Source organism: Sapajus apella, unplaced genomic scaffold, assembly GCF_009761245.1.
Source record: "Sapajus apella isolate SASKATOON/1434 unplaced genomic scaffold, GSC_monkey_1.0 scaffold9, whole genome shotgun sequence".
In the NCBI taxonomy this organism is placed as follows: domain Eukaryota; kingdom Metazoa; phylum Chordata; class Mammalia; order Primates; family Cebidae; genus Sapajus; species Sapajus apella.
This window is the reverse complement of record NW_022436949.1, coordinates 9,042,761-9,057,426: the sequence shown is the minus strand read 5'-3', so window position 1 is coordinate 9,057,426 and position 14,666 is coordinate 9,042,761. Positions and strand designations below refer to the sequence as shown.

Here is a 14,666-nt window from a genome sequence, read left to right as displayed (position 1 = left end):
TTGTGCCAGAATTATTCTAATTAGCATGCAGTATGCAAAGAACTGCAGAAAAGTATTAAACATAAAATACAGATTTATGTAAAAATGTCATGACTTGAACTACAATTAGCTATATCTGGCTCCCTCAAATAACCCAAAATATAGGTTAGAAAATAATTATATAATAGAAATGACAAGTTCTAGTTAACCCAAAAAGTTAGAAATCTTGCATAGCTATGGTTTGCTGTAGAGAAGCAAATTTCAAGTTTCAACAGCTGGTATTAAAAATCAGCTCCACTACCCACATAAACAAAAATGATTCCCCTCTATCATGCTTGCCTTAACTGTCTGTGCCTCTTTGTTTTCATCTATTTTTAAAAAATGAAAATAATGTCAAGCACTAAGTATTCCTGTGAAGTGTAAATGAAAATCAAATGTTGAAAGAGTCTAATATACAATCCGTAAATATTTACAAGATCTGATTAAATTTTTTCAGATAGCATATAATGCAAAGACAATAAAACCATACTGAACACAATCAACAAATCTTAATTATTTATAGCATATTTTTATATTTTGAAAAATTTAAGGTTCATTCTCATGAAATTGAACCACTTGCTATTGCATTATAGATGCCTGAAACAAAGATCTTTAATATAATGAAAGATAACTTTCAGTGTTTTCGTATTATGCATCACTAAACTGGCAGAAGCTCAAACTTATGAAAACATCATTGGGAATGTTGTGATTAAGATAACAAACAAGGAGAATTTTGAAGTCTAACATGTTAGTTCCAAGCTTTTGTGACTCTTATAAGGGACCACTGAGCACAATGAAATAAATAATACTTTTCAAAGAACAGATGTCTTCAAAATAATTCTAAGAATGTGATTTTTGAACACTGAAGGACACAGTGTTCATATACAGACTCAGTATGGCAGTATGACAAAATGATGACTGACAAGCAGCATAAGAGACATAAATGATGAATCGTAATATAAAATTTAAAGGAATCAACATAGTACTACAAATCAAAATTTTGTTGTAATGAAATTTAAAATGTTACACTCTCCTGTATCTAAAAATAATTTCCTGTAAGTGGGGGGAAAAAAAACACCAAAAATGTTTCTTTCCTTTTCAGCTCAACGGGAAAAGTAACATAAATCAAAATGTCATCAGTGAACTGGCAGAGCTGTAACACCCAGCCCATTGGAGTCTTCACAGTACAGCTATCTCAAATAGGTGTCACAGAGGAAAAAAGACAAAATAAAACCGCATGAGGTGCAATAAAAGAACACTTATGATAAATGGAGGAATACCCAATACTACCCTCGGGAGTTCTGTCGCTACGTGAGGAATTAAATCACTGAAGGTAGGTGTGCAACAAACCTGACTTCCTATTTTATGGTCATTGGTGTACAACAGTACTGACATGAGATGTCATGTTCTTAAACGTGAGAAATTAATCGAGAGCAACTCTCTTTCCAAAAATCTAATTCCTTTTCTAAATGCTCATGAGTGTACATTATGGCTTTCATTACAAATTTATTTCCAAGTATTGCCTACAGATAAACCTCTAAGTTTTGGGTCAAATGTAAAAATCTGACTGCATGTTTAAAGAAAGTTTTAGAAAGCCTAAAAAGCAAAATAAAGACTTTCTACTTTACAGTCCAGAAAAATGATATAATATTGTGCTTTTTGTAGCATATTTTATTTTCATATTAGATATTTTTTCTATAGAGATAACTTTAACCAAAATGATGTGTATGATTGGGCAAAGAAGGACTCAATAATATGCAATTAATACAGGAGTTGGATCAGGTGAAAATTTTGTTCTTAAAAAATATAGATTGAGAAGACAGGGATTTCATTTTAAAGAATGTTAATGAAACTTAAGAAAAAATAGAAACAAAGTTTACATATTCTTCAAGCTCAAATTTTCTGCAGAGGTTACATGTATGTATTTATATATATATAATTGATTTTGATTACCTCATATTTGAAAGTGATTTTGTTATTGTCATATATTTCAGCTAAAAGCAGTAGAGCCAGTCTTTTTGGCCCCAACTGTATTTACTTGCTCCTGCAACTGATTTTGTACTCTCTTAAACTTAGGAAAAACACTTGCATTTTGTACTCTCTTTTACTACAGGGAAGTTAAAAAAAAAAAGAACTATTGGTATATGTAAATAACATAAATTATTTAGAAAAAAGACAGTTTACTAACTTTAGTTTCTATAAGTTTATAAACTGTGTTGGTATATTTTGACATAATTTGTTCTGGATTTTATTATGTCAAAATATAATGTTTAATATAAAATATTTCTTAAAAATTTAGCAAAAGTTGAAAATCCTCCGTTGTTCAGTCAGGAAACAGAATGCTTATAAGACTCCATCTCCTAACAGCTTGAATTGAGACAAGAGATTTGGCAAGGGTTCTTGTTACTGAAATACTTGCAATTTAAATTAATTGACTATGTAATAAAAACAGTTTGGGATAATTGTTTATATTTTTTAAATGGAGAGAAAATAATGGATTTCTCTTAGGAATTTTCAGGTTAAATGATTCTTCAATACCAGACTGGTCTTATTGGGTAGAATGTCAGTCCACCTTCAGTTAAGGGAGAAATATTTTTTATCTACCGTGGCCAATGAGCTTCAGGAAAATGAGAAACTATGTAATAAAATTATATAAAATGGAAAATTACTTGTTTTAAATAAAGTAAATTAATAGGAAGATACTGCTTTCTAATCAAAAAGTACATGAAAAAGTAAGAATTAACTTAGATAAATCAACATCATTTGGTATGAGACTATATTCCAAAGATATGCAAAAATTCCATTTCATTTGCATTCAAGACAGCATAAAAGAGAAAGTTATATTAAATGGAAATCTGGGGATGATTGGAATTGTATTCAATGAGAACAGGCTATATATTATCGCTTATATCCTGTTTATGGTTTAAATATTATTGGGCCAGTCTCTGCAGGTCATGCCTATAATTCCCAACACTTTGGGAGGCCTAGGCGGGTGGATTGCTAGAGCCCAGGAGTTCCAGATCAGCCTGAGAAACATGATGAAACCCTGTCTCCTCCAGAAAAACCCATAAAAATTATCCAGGCAAGGTGGTGTAGTCCTAGCTACTCAGAGGCTGTAGTAGGAGGATGGCTTGAGTCCAGGAGGTGGAGATTGCAGTGAGTTGTGATCACTCCACTGCACTCCAGCTTCGGTGACAGAATGAGACCCTGTCTCAAACCAAAAAAGAGAGAGAGAGAGAGAGAGAGAAAGAGAGAGAGAAAGGAAGGAAGAAGGAAGGAAGGAAGGAAGGAAGGAAGGAAGGAGGGAAGGAAGGAAGGAGGGAAAGAAAATTGTTGATCTTCTCAAGATAGTTTTATACATGTCATTAGAAAACTTTTAATTTAGTTGTGGAGATATTGATAATCAAAGAACCTATTCATAAAGGCCTTAGGTTGAGGACAATTATTTTAACTGATTTAATGTAACAGAATTCACAGTCCTTATAGGAAGTGCTGAGTATTCTAATTCAACTTTGGTTACAGCAAGGCTTAAATAAATGATTTGAAAATTTATTCAACAATTAGGTGATCCTAACACAAGAAAAAAATGTTTTAATAAAAGAGAGAAATGAGAAAATTTCATCATTGTAAAGATAAATTTATTAATATACAAATCGGGTGTATTTACACATACAAAAAAGAATTTTCTTTTTCTCTGGAGAGATTTTATTTGTATACATATAAAAATTAGGTGATGTATATTTAATCATATATATAAATAGATGAGATATGTGTGTATGTGTGTGTGTGTGTGTGTGTGTGTGTATATATATATATATATATATATATATATAAAATATCAAGGGAAATATCAAAGTAATTTAATCACTAATCTTTCAAAATTTCATTTCAGAGACTTTTTTGACCCCCACAGTAATTTTAAAAGGTTTTGGTAACTGTGTTTTCAAAAATATTAGATATGAGAGGCATTTAATCTGGGTACTTTTTCTGGTTACATTTTTCCACTCATTTTGTTTAAAATACAGGTTGGCCTGGATAGCATATTTGAATAATAAAAATAGGTTATGTTGATTTAAAATTTATTATTTTGATTACCCTTGATATGATGTGGCTGTACTCCCACCCAAATCTCATCTTCGGTTGTAGCTTTCATAATTCTTATATGTTGTGGGAGGGACCCAGTGGGAGATAATTGAATTATGAGTGGAGTCTTTCCATGCTGTTCTTGTGAAAGTGAATAAGTCTCATGAGATCTGATGGTTTTATAAAGGGGAATTCCCCTGCAAATGCTCTCTCTTGCCTGCTTCCATGTAAGACATGCCTCTGGTCCTCCTTCGCCTTCTGCCATAATTGTGAGGCCTCACCAGCCATGTGAAACTGTGAGTCCATTAAACCTTGTTTTCTTTATAAATCATCCAGTCTGAGGTATGTCTTTATTAGCAATGGGAGAACAGATGAATACAGTAAATTGGTACAAGAAGTGGGGTGACTCATAGAAGGGCTTGCTTTGTCTCAGATAAGGCTTTGGGCTGTGGACTTTTGAGTTAATACTGAAATGAGTTAAGTCTTTGGGGGACTGTTGGGAAAGCATGATTAGTTTTGCAATGTGAAGACATGAGATTTGGGAGGGGCCAGGGACAGAATATGTTTTTTTTTGTCCCCACCCAAATCTCATCTTGAATTTTAGCTCCCATAATTCCCATGTGTTGTGGGAAGGACCCAGTGGGAAGTAATTGAATCATGGGGATGGGTCTTTCCCTTGCTTTTCTTACTGTAGTGAATAAGTCTCACAAAATCTGATGATTTTATGAAGTGGAGTTCCACTGTAAATGCTCTTTATTACCTGCTGCCATGTAATACATGCCTTTGCTCCTTGAATCCTGCCATGATTGTGAGGCCTCCCCAGCCATGTAGAACTGTGAGTCCATTAAACTTATTTTTATTTATAAACTACCCAGTCTTGATACCTGACAAAGGCATACCATCTTTATTAGCAGTATGAGAACAGACTAATACACTGCCTATGAAGTAGAGAGGTTGAAACCTTGGCGGTAGGGTCAGCGAGCTTAGAGGTCACATTTTGGACAGGTTGCTTGCTAGCTTTAAGGATTTGGACAAGTTGCTCAAATTTTCTAAGTTGAAATTTTTAAGTGTTAAATATTTAAGAAAAAAAATCATAGGTGTCAAAATTAAAAGAGACAGTGCTTGGTATATATTATGTGTTAATAAATATTCCTACAGTGTGCTAGTTACAATAAATGGCAGTTTTTGATACTTTATAATAGGGATCTAGGTTTTCTTTTCTTTTTGGAAAGGTTCTTTCTGAAAATTTCTTAGAAATCACCTTTAAGTATATTTTTATCAACCTACAGAGAATTATCAAGAAGTACAGCAGAGACAAATCTTGCTATTTTGGAGAAAAAGAAAATACTCCTACACATAAATCTTTAGTGCTAAGAATGTTTGGGTCTTAGCGATGTAATCTTTCCCATCTTAACCACCACTTCTTTCTTAAGCTCAAATAATTCGATTTTCTTTATTTACGTAATTATTGTTGTAAGTCCTTGAGTCTTTTTTCTCCTGCTGCACTACATTTAACAGCATATATTCTTGTTTATTTCCCTCCATGTTTTTTTGCTTTTTCTTTTATTATTTTTCAAATAATTAGCTCTGGTTTTGGCAATTTGATTCCATTTACTATCTAAACACACACATATACAATTATAATTTTAGTAATCTTGTTTTGTCTTTTGATTAAAATAGTATTTTCTATTCTCAGACTGTTACCTTCTTAAATTACTTTTTATTTTAAAATTCTGGTACATTATTTTACAAGTCAAATTGAAAGATGTTTGTCAATGACCAAGTTAACAGGGACAGAATTTATTCTCTCCTAACTCTAAAAATGCAAAAATTGGATGACTGATAAGAAACACATATTCACTAACATTAGAGTTACTAACAAGTTTTATAAAAACTGATAAAGGCAAATACTGAAAAAAATGTGTACAGCTAGGTTGTTCAGGCTGAAAATAGCTTTTATAGAAAACAGTTTGGCAATTTCTTATATTCAGAAGTTGAAGTTATCAAACTACTCAGCAATTCCACTTTCAGACACTCATCCTAAAATAAATAATCATATTTGATTTATTCATAATATCCGTTTATTTTTGCATTCTCATTTAAATTCAGGATATATTATATACATGGTACTACTCAACTTATGTCGTTAATATGATCAATATATTGATATATCTGGGAATATTCAATACCAGAGTTGTTAACTAATAAACTAAAAGGAAAGGAAACTGCTATTTTTTTAAGACAGTTAAAGTTATCAAAATAAAATGATTCAACTAAAGAAAAAGGAGAAATTCTTTTATTCACAAATCAAGAAATCTGTTAAAATATATAAATATATAGCTATAAAATAAATTCTTAAATCAGTATATCCAATTAACCTTTTCCATTAATATTGTCATCATTTTAATATTAAATATTACTAACTTATTTTATTTAGTTTTTTTGGTGATATAAAATTGATACAATATTTTAAATTAACATATATGTAAATTTTAGTACTTTTGTAAATATTCGAAGACAATGTATTTCACAAAAAACTAGCACTTGCTAATCTATTTGTATGTGAGTACCTGAGGTCATAGTTTTACATGACCTCAATAAACATGCAACTTATAAGAAAAATAGAAGCAAATTAGCAAAATGATGATTTTGTACTGAATAGCATTAACACTTTTAGGATAAAGGATATGAGATTTAGCTTTTTGATTTGTTATTCTGAGGAATTATAATTACTAGTTTCTTTCATTAAAATAATTAATTGGGTGTATAGTTGGAAGTGTGAAGCTTTTCTGAATAAGTCATTTGTCATCCTTTAAGAAAGCATTTGTTGGTAAATTTTATTTTGTGTGTGGTTTTATTTTTGTTGTTTAATTTAGGAGTTGGTGTTATACAAAAAAAATAGCTGACATTCTTCTCATCTGATAAATCATTGTTAATAATACATTTTTCTATCAATTTTTTTCTTCCAAGTCCAATAAAACATAATAGCAGGTAATATTTATTTTTTAAATAAAGATCATACTGGTATGATGTTGCATGTAAGGTTATTTTATGAGCACTTTTAAGAAGTACTTCTCACTTGAGTTAGTACTGTATGATGGGATCCTATTGACATACACAGGGGTTGCTGCTCAAAAATGAATTCTCTCTTTATTGGGAGAGATTTTATTTTTTCAATTCCTGTCTCTTAAATTGTTCCCATTTTTCCCTAGTGATATTTTTCAGTTTCAGCATCCCATCCTAAATACCATATATTATTCATTTTTTGTCTTCTTAGCATTTTCTTGTGTGAGAGACTTTCCTTGTTTTTGATGACCTTGACCATTTTGAGAACTACTGGTCAGGTGTTTTTGTACTATATCCCTACATTGGAATTTGCTGATAATCTTCTCATGATTAAATTATGTCATATATATTTTTGGCATAAGATAGCAGAAGTAAGTTGCGATTTCCATCACAACATACCAAGGTTTCATATAATCGACATGATTTATCACTCTACCTGCTGACCTACAATACCTGTACGAGATAGTGTTTGTCAGATTTTTCCATTGTAAGATTAATTCTTATTTTTGCCTTTCAATGCTTTACTTTTTAGAAAAAAGTTGCTATATATAGGTCACATATGATGACCCTTCGCTTATTATGTTAGAAAGGCATAAGAAACTAAGACATAGATCCTAGATGTGCTTGTTGCTAATGGAATGTCATTGTTTGTTGACCCTCGAAGCTAGCAAACAATTGTGTGTGTATATATACACATGTATATATAATTAAAATATACATATTCTAATTAGTGTATATACATATGTATTTCTATATAGAAGCATTTGTATTTAAACTACAAAGGAGTCCATCCTTGGTCATGGTGTATAATTTACATATTTTTTGATTGAACTGGCTAATAGTGAGAGTTTTTGCATCTAAGTTCATGAGAAATACTGATCTATAACTTTTTCTTTCTTTCAAGGTCTTTTAACTAGTTTTAGTGTTAAAGTATACCTTACAGAACAAATCAAGATGTGTTCCCTCTGCTTCTGTTTATAGATCAATTTGTTGAATATTGGTTTCTATTTTTTTCTTTAAATGTTAAGTAGAATTCACAAATGGCACCATAGGTTTCTGATACTTCCTTTTGTGGAAGAGTATTGATTCAATTTTCTTAATAGAAACAGGCTAATCAGGCTGCATATTCTCCTTTTGTGGATTTTGATGATTTATGTAATTCAAATTTTTTTCTATCTAATATGTTATCTAATTTGTGAGTAGAGGTGTTAATAGAATCTTGTTCTATGATTGAAGAATTTATTGTCATTATGTAAAACATACTAATTGCATTAGCAAAGTAATGTAATGTAAATGTAAACACACTCCATAGTTCTGCAATTATTAATTCAAAACATTTTCTTCTAGTGACTGAAAGGCTCAACATTGTAACCTTACTAGTGGGTAAGTTATAAAAAACATTATTAGAGCTAGCACTGTATTACAGAACCACACAGACTCAAAGTAGCATTGTTAAGCAAAGCAGCAATACAAAGCATTTATCTTTGTAGATAAGGCAAAGAATAGTGTTAGTGATGTCAATTTACAGTAATTTAGTAATCTGACACAATGATGTTAATGTTTGTGTTAGTCTATTCTCACATTGCTATAAAGATACCACCAGAGACTGGATGATTTATAAGAAAGAAATTTTAATTGACTCACAGTTCTGCATGGCTGGAGAGGTCTCAGGAAGCTTGCAATCATGGCAGATGGTGAAGGTGAAGCAAGGCACATCTTACATGGAAGTAGGAGAGAGAGAACACAGGGTAAACATCAGGTCTCATGAGAACTCCCTCACTATCATGAGAACAGCATGGAGGAAACCACCACCATGATCCAGTCACCTCCCACCAAGTTCCCTCTACATGTGGGGATTACAATTTGAGATGAGATTTGAGTGGGGATACAGAGCCAAGCTATATCAAGGTTTATATATTTAACACTTAAAAATTTCAACTTAGAAAATTTGAGCAACTTGTCCAAATCCTTAAAGCTAGTAAGAAACCTGTCCCTGTGGACAGGTGATAGGAGTCAGCTCCTTCACTTTAGTTCCCTAATATGTCTTTATCATCTCTAAGATCATTTGGCTCATACTAGGTTAATGGGAGTGTTGGGACAATGGTGTCACACTTCAGGCTACCACTTAGCACAGACATTTTCAAATAAGGCAGGACTCATAAAGAAAAAACAAAATCTGTCTGAGGATAGGACAGGTTAGGATAAGGAACATAATCTCAGTCTTCTAAATTAGCTGTATTCTATAAACTCAGATTCACTATTTTTCTATCTATCATAATATTGAAAGAAGAGTTTTCAAAAACAGTTGACATATATTCTACACAAAATACATTGGTATGTAATTGTGGTCAATTTTTACCTAAAATCCCTGTGGCCAAGTTTTACATAAAATCCCTGCTCCCACTGCTGCATACTTAATGACCTGCACCTGGGCCACTCTGGACACTGCTGTAGGCACTAAGGACCAAGCTGCCAGGATGGCTAAGTTCAAAGCTCAAAGCTTCTCACTTATACTAACTGTTACTTGCCAGGCCAGATGTTTAAGGACTAGCTCCTTCCTAGTTAATATTATATGTTTGAGAGTGAAAGCCTCAACAAAGAACACCTTTATTAAAATCTTTTATTAGCTAACACTGGAGCTTGACTTTACATCTCTTTGGGATAGTTCCTTCATCTATTCAATAGTATCATATAGTAAATATGGTTGTGGGTATAAAATAAGATTATATATGTGCAATGACAAAGATAGTGATTTGGTTGAAATAAGTGTACAATGGATTTAAAAATTTATAAATTTGGCATTACTACAAATATTTAATCTGTTTTCCTTAATTCCTGACCTGAAATATCTATCATTATTGTTGTTCTCTTGGAATTTAGTTGCAACATCCCCTGAAAAAAATTAAAAGCCATTAATCAATAATTTCTCTGTAGTCACTTGTCCTTTTTACGTAACAAACATTTTAATCCTCTTTGTTCAAGGAAGGGTCATGACAATTAAGGTGACATTACTTCAGCTTACAATGAAACCATGCCTCTTAGAGAACTCTGTTAAGGACTTCAGAGTACCAAAATTGAAATTCCATTTTCCAGAAATAAATAATCAGTATGACATTTCTCAGACAGCAACTGATTTTTCATAAGATTATATTCATCTTGTTACTGGGATATGGTTCCTTGATTAAATAATAAGAATAAATTGTTTACAGCTTATTTTGCTTAAAAAAGAGACTATTTCTATCAGGTTCAGTTTAGATTTTGCAGAGTGGCAAGTTTTTGGACCATTCATTACTTATGAATAGATTTCAATATTATAGTGACAGTATACTAAGCTAGAATAGCAATGACACACAACTTGACCTTTATAGAGGGCAAATGTATCACAGAAATGCTAACAAATCCGTAACATGTAAGCATTCAAAACATCAAAGAATGAAAAAATGCATTCTAATCAAGCTTCTCCAAATCAGTCAAGAAAGTGTATAATGAAATTTCTTATCATTATTTGCGCTTTGTTTGGACTACAATTAGCATGATAAATTTTTATTTTTATGTGTGTAAAACCCAGCCCTGTTCTATGGGAAAAGAGGAACCTACTGCTACTTAAAAAACTAATGTTCTAAATATTCAGCAGTGTATTAAATTGTCTGTTACCTGTTCAGACTAAAGGGAAAGGAAAACAAAGAGAAGAAAAAAAAAAATAAAGAGAAACACTGTAGTTTAAAATTATTCTACTTAAATAAAAGTCTCCAGTGTTACATATAATTATTTATAAATTAAAGCATAGATATAAGCTTCTTTTTCTCCAAATATTTTTATTTTAAAAATTGTTAATAGAAAAAAGGTACCTAGTAAGATGTGTGTGTGTGTGTGTGTGTGTGTGTGTGTGTGTGTGTGTGTGTGTATGTGTGTGGTTTTGGTAGAGATTCTAGGAGTCCCAGGTAAAGGTAAACTATGACATAGATGATTTTGCCTTAGAAAATGTGGTTAATTTTTGGTCAGTTGATATTGATTCTCCTTCATGAGAGCACCACAATTTATTTTTATTCTAAGTATTGTGAAGCCTAGGGTTCTAGCTTAGTCCAGACATTTTGCTTTACCCTTTAGTGTGAGTGGTGAAAATCAGATTCTGTTACTTTTATCCAAGGTACTAAAACTAACACAAAATCCACCAGAATTTTATTGTCCACATAGATTCCATTACAATATGGAAGTCAAGCAATTCTGGATAAAGAGGAGAATTTTATAAGCCTGTATATTATAATAATTTCCTTACACTATGCCAAGTTATAATATCTGAATTTCTGTAGCAGTGTGCATAACAAATGAAACCAAAAAGTGTTAACACTTCAGGGTACATTTTTCTTGATATTGCTTGATTTAGAACATCAGCAGTAAGTTCAGCAATGTAACACTGAGTATATCACATTATCTAAATTGTACATGTTACTGTCTAGGGGTATGTGAACAATTCTGTGCTAATCTAAAGCAATTAGTTTGGATGCAAAATAAACTGTAGAAACAGCAACAAAAATTTCTCATGTGTTTGTGACTTTTGTGCTTTGAAGAGAAAACAGCAGTGTAGAGAATGGTAGGATTCAAAAGTCTTCCTATTTAATCAAATTCTATTTGAATCTAAGTATTTTTATGAACTGTTAAACTCTCTGTAGCCTGCAAATCAATAGTATTCAACCATTTCTTTTTACATAAATAAAAATCAATATAGTATTAAGTAAATTGCTTAGAGAAATTACAGGAAAATTATTTTCTCTCAAATTATCTGACCAGTTACAAAGGCATTATTTAACTACAGTATCATGTCATTCAGTTATCTGGATATTGCTAAGAGATAGTAAGAATGATTCAAAAAAGCATTACATTTGGAATTAGAATTCTAGATGTGGTATTATGCAACATCTAATCTTTATCTTCTCATGGAACAAATGATTGTAATATGGCATTCAAGTGAGTGTAAAGGTATTGGGTACATTATAAATGCACATACATTTGGCAGTGCTTGAGATGTGAAGTCATGTGTAACCAGTTACATAAAATGTCTAGGATTGTTTGTAAAATAAAACAATTAAAAGATTAAACCATTCTTTGGGCCTAAAACCAACCCTCAGTCTAGACCCTTGAACTATCAGAATAAAAAGTAACCATTTAATTACTTGCATAGTATACTGATTTTATTTTTATAATTTATTTGTATTTATTGTTTTATTGCAGTAAGAACACTTAACATGAGAGCTATCTTCAACATAATTTTAAGTGTACAATACAGTATTGCTAAGTGTAGGCACAATGTTGTACAGCAGGCCTGTAGAAGTTATCCATCTTACATAACTGAAACTTCATACTCCCTGAAAAGCAACTTCCAGTTTGCCCTTACCCTTACCTCTGGAAATGACTATTCTACTCTCTGTTTCTATAAGACTATTTTAGATACCTCATGTAAGTGCAATCATGCAGTATTTGTCCACCTGATACTGATTTATTTTACTTTACATAATGTCCCCCAGCTTCATTCATGTTGTCTCATATGGCAGAATTCTTTTTTTTTCCCCAAGGCTGAATAGTATTTCATTGCATGTGTATCTATATTTCTTGACCTATTCACATGTTGAACTTTTAGATTGTTTCCATAGCTTGGCTATAGTAAATATTGCTGCAATGAACATGGAAGTGCATGTATCCTTTCAAGAAACAGATTTCAATTGTTTTGGATTAATATCCAAAAGTGGGATTTTGGGAACATATGGTAGCTCTATTTTTAATTTTTGAGGAATTGCCATACTATTTTCCACATCACACCATTCTACAGTTCCACCAAGAGTGTACCAGGGTTCCAATTTCTCCACCTTCTTACCATCACGTTTTCCTTCTCTGTTTCTTTATTTCTCATTTTCTCTCTCTCATAATAGCTGTGCCAACAAATGTTAGATGGAATCTCATTATGATTTAATTTGTATGTTTCTGATGATTAGTCATGTTGGCTATATTTCCATATACCTGTTGGCCATTTGTAGGTCTTCTTTTTTTAGAGAAATATCTGTTCAAGTACTTAGCTCATTTTTTAATGTGATTATTGGTGTTTTTGCCATATATTGTAGCAGTTCCTTACATATTTTGGATTATCTCATTATGAGATGTATGGTTTACAAATATTTTCATTATTTAGGTTATATGGTTTTTATTTAGGTTATATGTTGTTGATTGTTTCCTTTGCTGTTCAGAAGACTTTTAGTTTGATGTAATTGAATTGATTTGTCTAATTTTACTTTTGTTCCTTGTGCTTTTTGTGTCATATTCAAGAAATCATTACCAAGCCCAATGTCATGAAGATTTTTCTCCTATTACAGGTTGTAATTCAATTTAGCTTCTTTTTAAAAAAATAAACATTGGGTCAGGTAATGTGTTGAAAGAAATCACATCTGTTTGAAGACTTATTATTATGTTTATAAGAGTGAAAATCACTACTTTGGCGATAGGATCATTCATACCCAAAACCTCCTTGCCATGTAATATACCCATGCAAGAAATCTGCACATGGATCCCTTGAATCTAAAATACAAGTCGAAGTTATTTTTAAAAATCATTAGGAGTCTGATAAGGCCTAATGCCCTGCCTTCCACACATAGAATAGCTTAACCAGTTTGTTTTTTCTTTGTTTATCAGTTTACAACTCACTCCTTCATACTCCATCACCTTACATACCTTCCCCATTCATTGCCATACTATGCTATATTTTCCCTATTCAATTCACTTGTCCAAATTATTTACTTTATTTTGGCCTTATCTTGTTGATGTTAGGCTTTATAAAGCTTACCATTTTCTTATCAACTATTAGAGTACCTAGAACATAATTTATGCTTACTTAATATTTTAAAAATTGAAGACGGTAAGAAGCTGCTGAAGGTAATAAGCAATATGCAGACATAGTGAACTGAAAATAGAAGATACACACTTGCATTCATTTACAACTTCTTCTGTATCTCTTTTTAATATAGAAACTAGAAAAGACTCTTGGAGTTCTGGAAGAAAATTAAATCTCAATTGACTGAATTCATAACATATTTGAATGCAAAAAAGGACAAATACATTTTTCCTGTTTTAAAACCTTCTAATTAGTCAAATCACATATGCTGTTTCTTGAGACAATTTTGATGGTGGAGTTTGTACTTAGTGTTCCCATGTCAAGTTTCTTTCTTCTTGGACAGCAAGAGAAAGATATGGGAGCAGAGGAGTGGCTGTCTATTTCAATTTGATTTTCCTGAACTAAAGCAATTGAAGTTTGTTTGTTCTTGCCTTGAATTCACTAGCTATAAGAATTGCCTATTGAATCCCTTTCTCCAGAGCTCAAAGATTGTATCAATTATACTCTTTTTTTTTTTGCTGGGGTTACAGCAGAAACAAAACAGACAAAAACCCCTACCCTCATGGAATCTACATTCTGGCAGGGAAGACAGACCATAAACCTACCAGGTAAAATATAGAGC

General features: G+C 31.8%; 1 long non-coding RNA gene across 1 annotated transcript in view; it reads left to right on the top strand.

The window, feature by feature from the left end:
* The window catches only part of LOC116551273, a 51,166-nt gene that overhangs the window by 8,585 nt on the left and 27,915 nt on the right, over window positions 1-14,666 (top strand). Inside the window, exon 2 of the long non-coding RNA XR_004268819.1 lies at window positions 1,121-1,351. This is a non-coding gene — a long non-coding RNA (uncharacterized LOC116551273). The remainder of the gene's footprint in view (window positions 1-1,120; window positions 1,352-14,666) is intronic.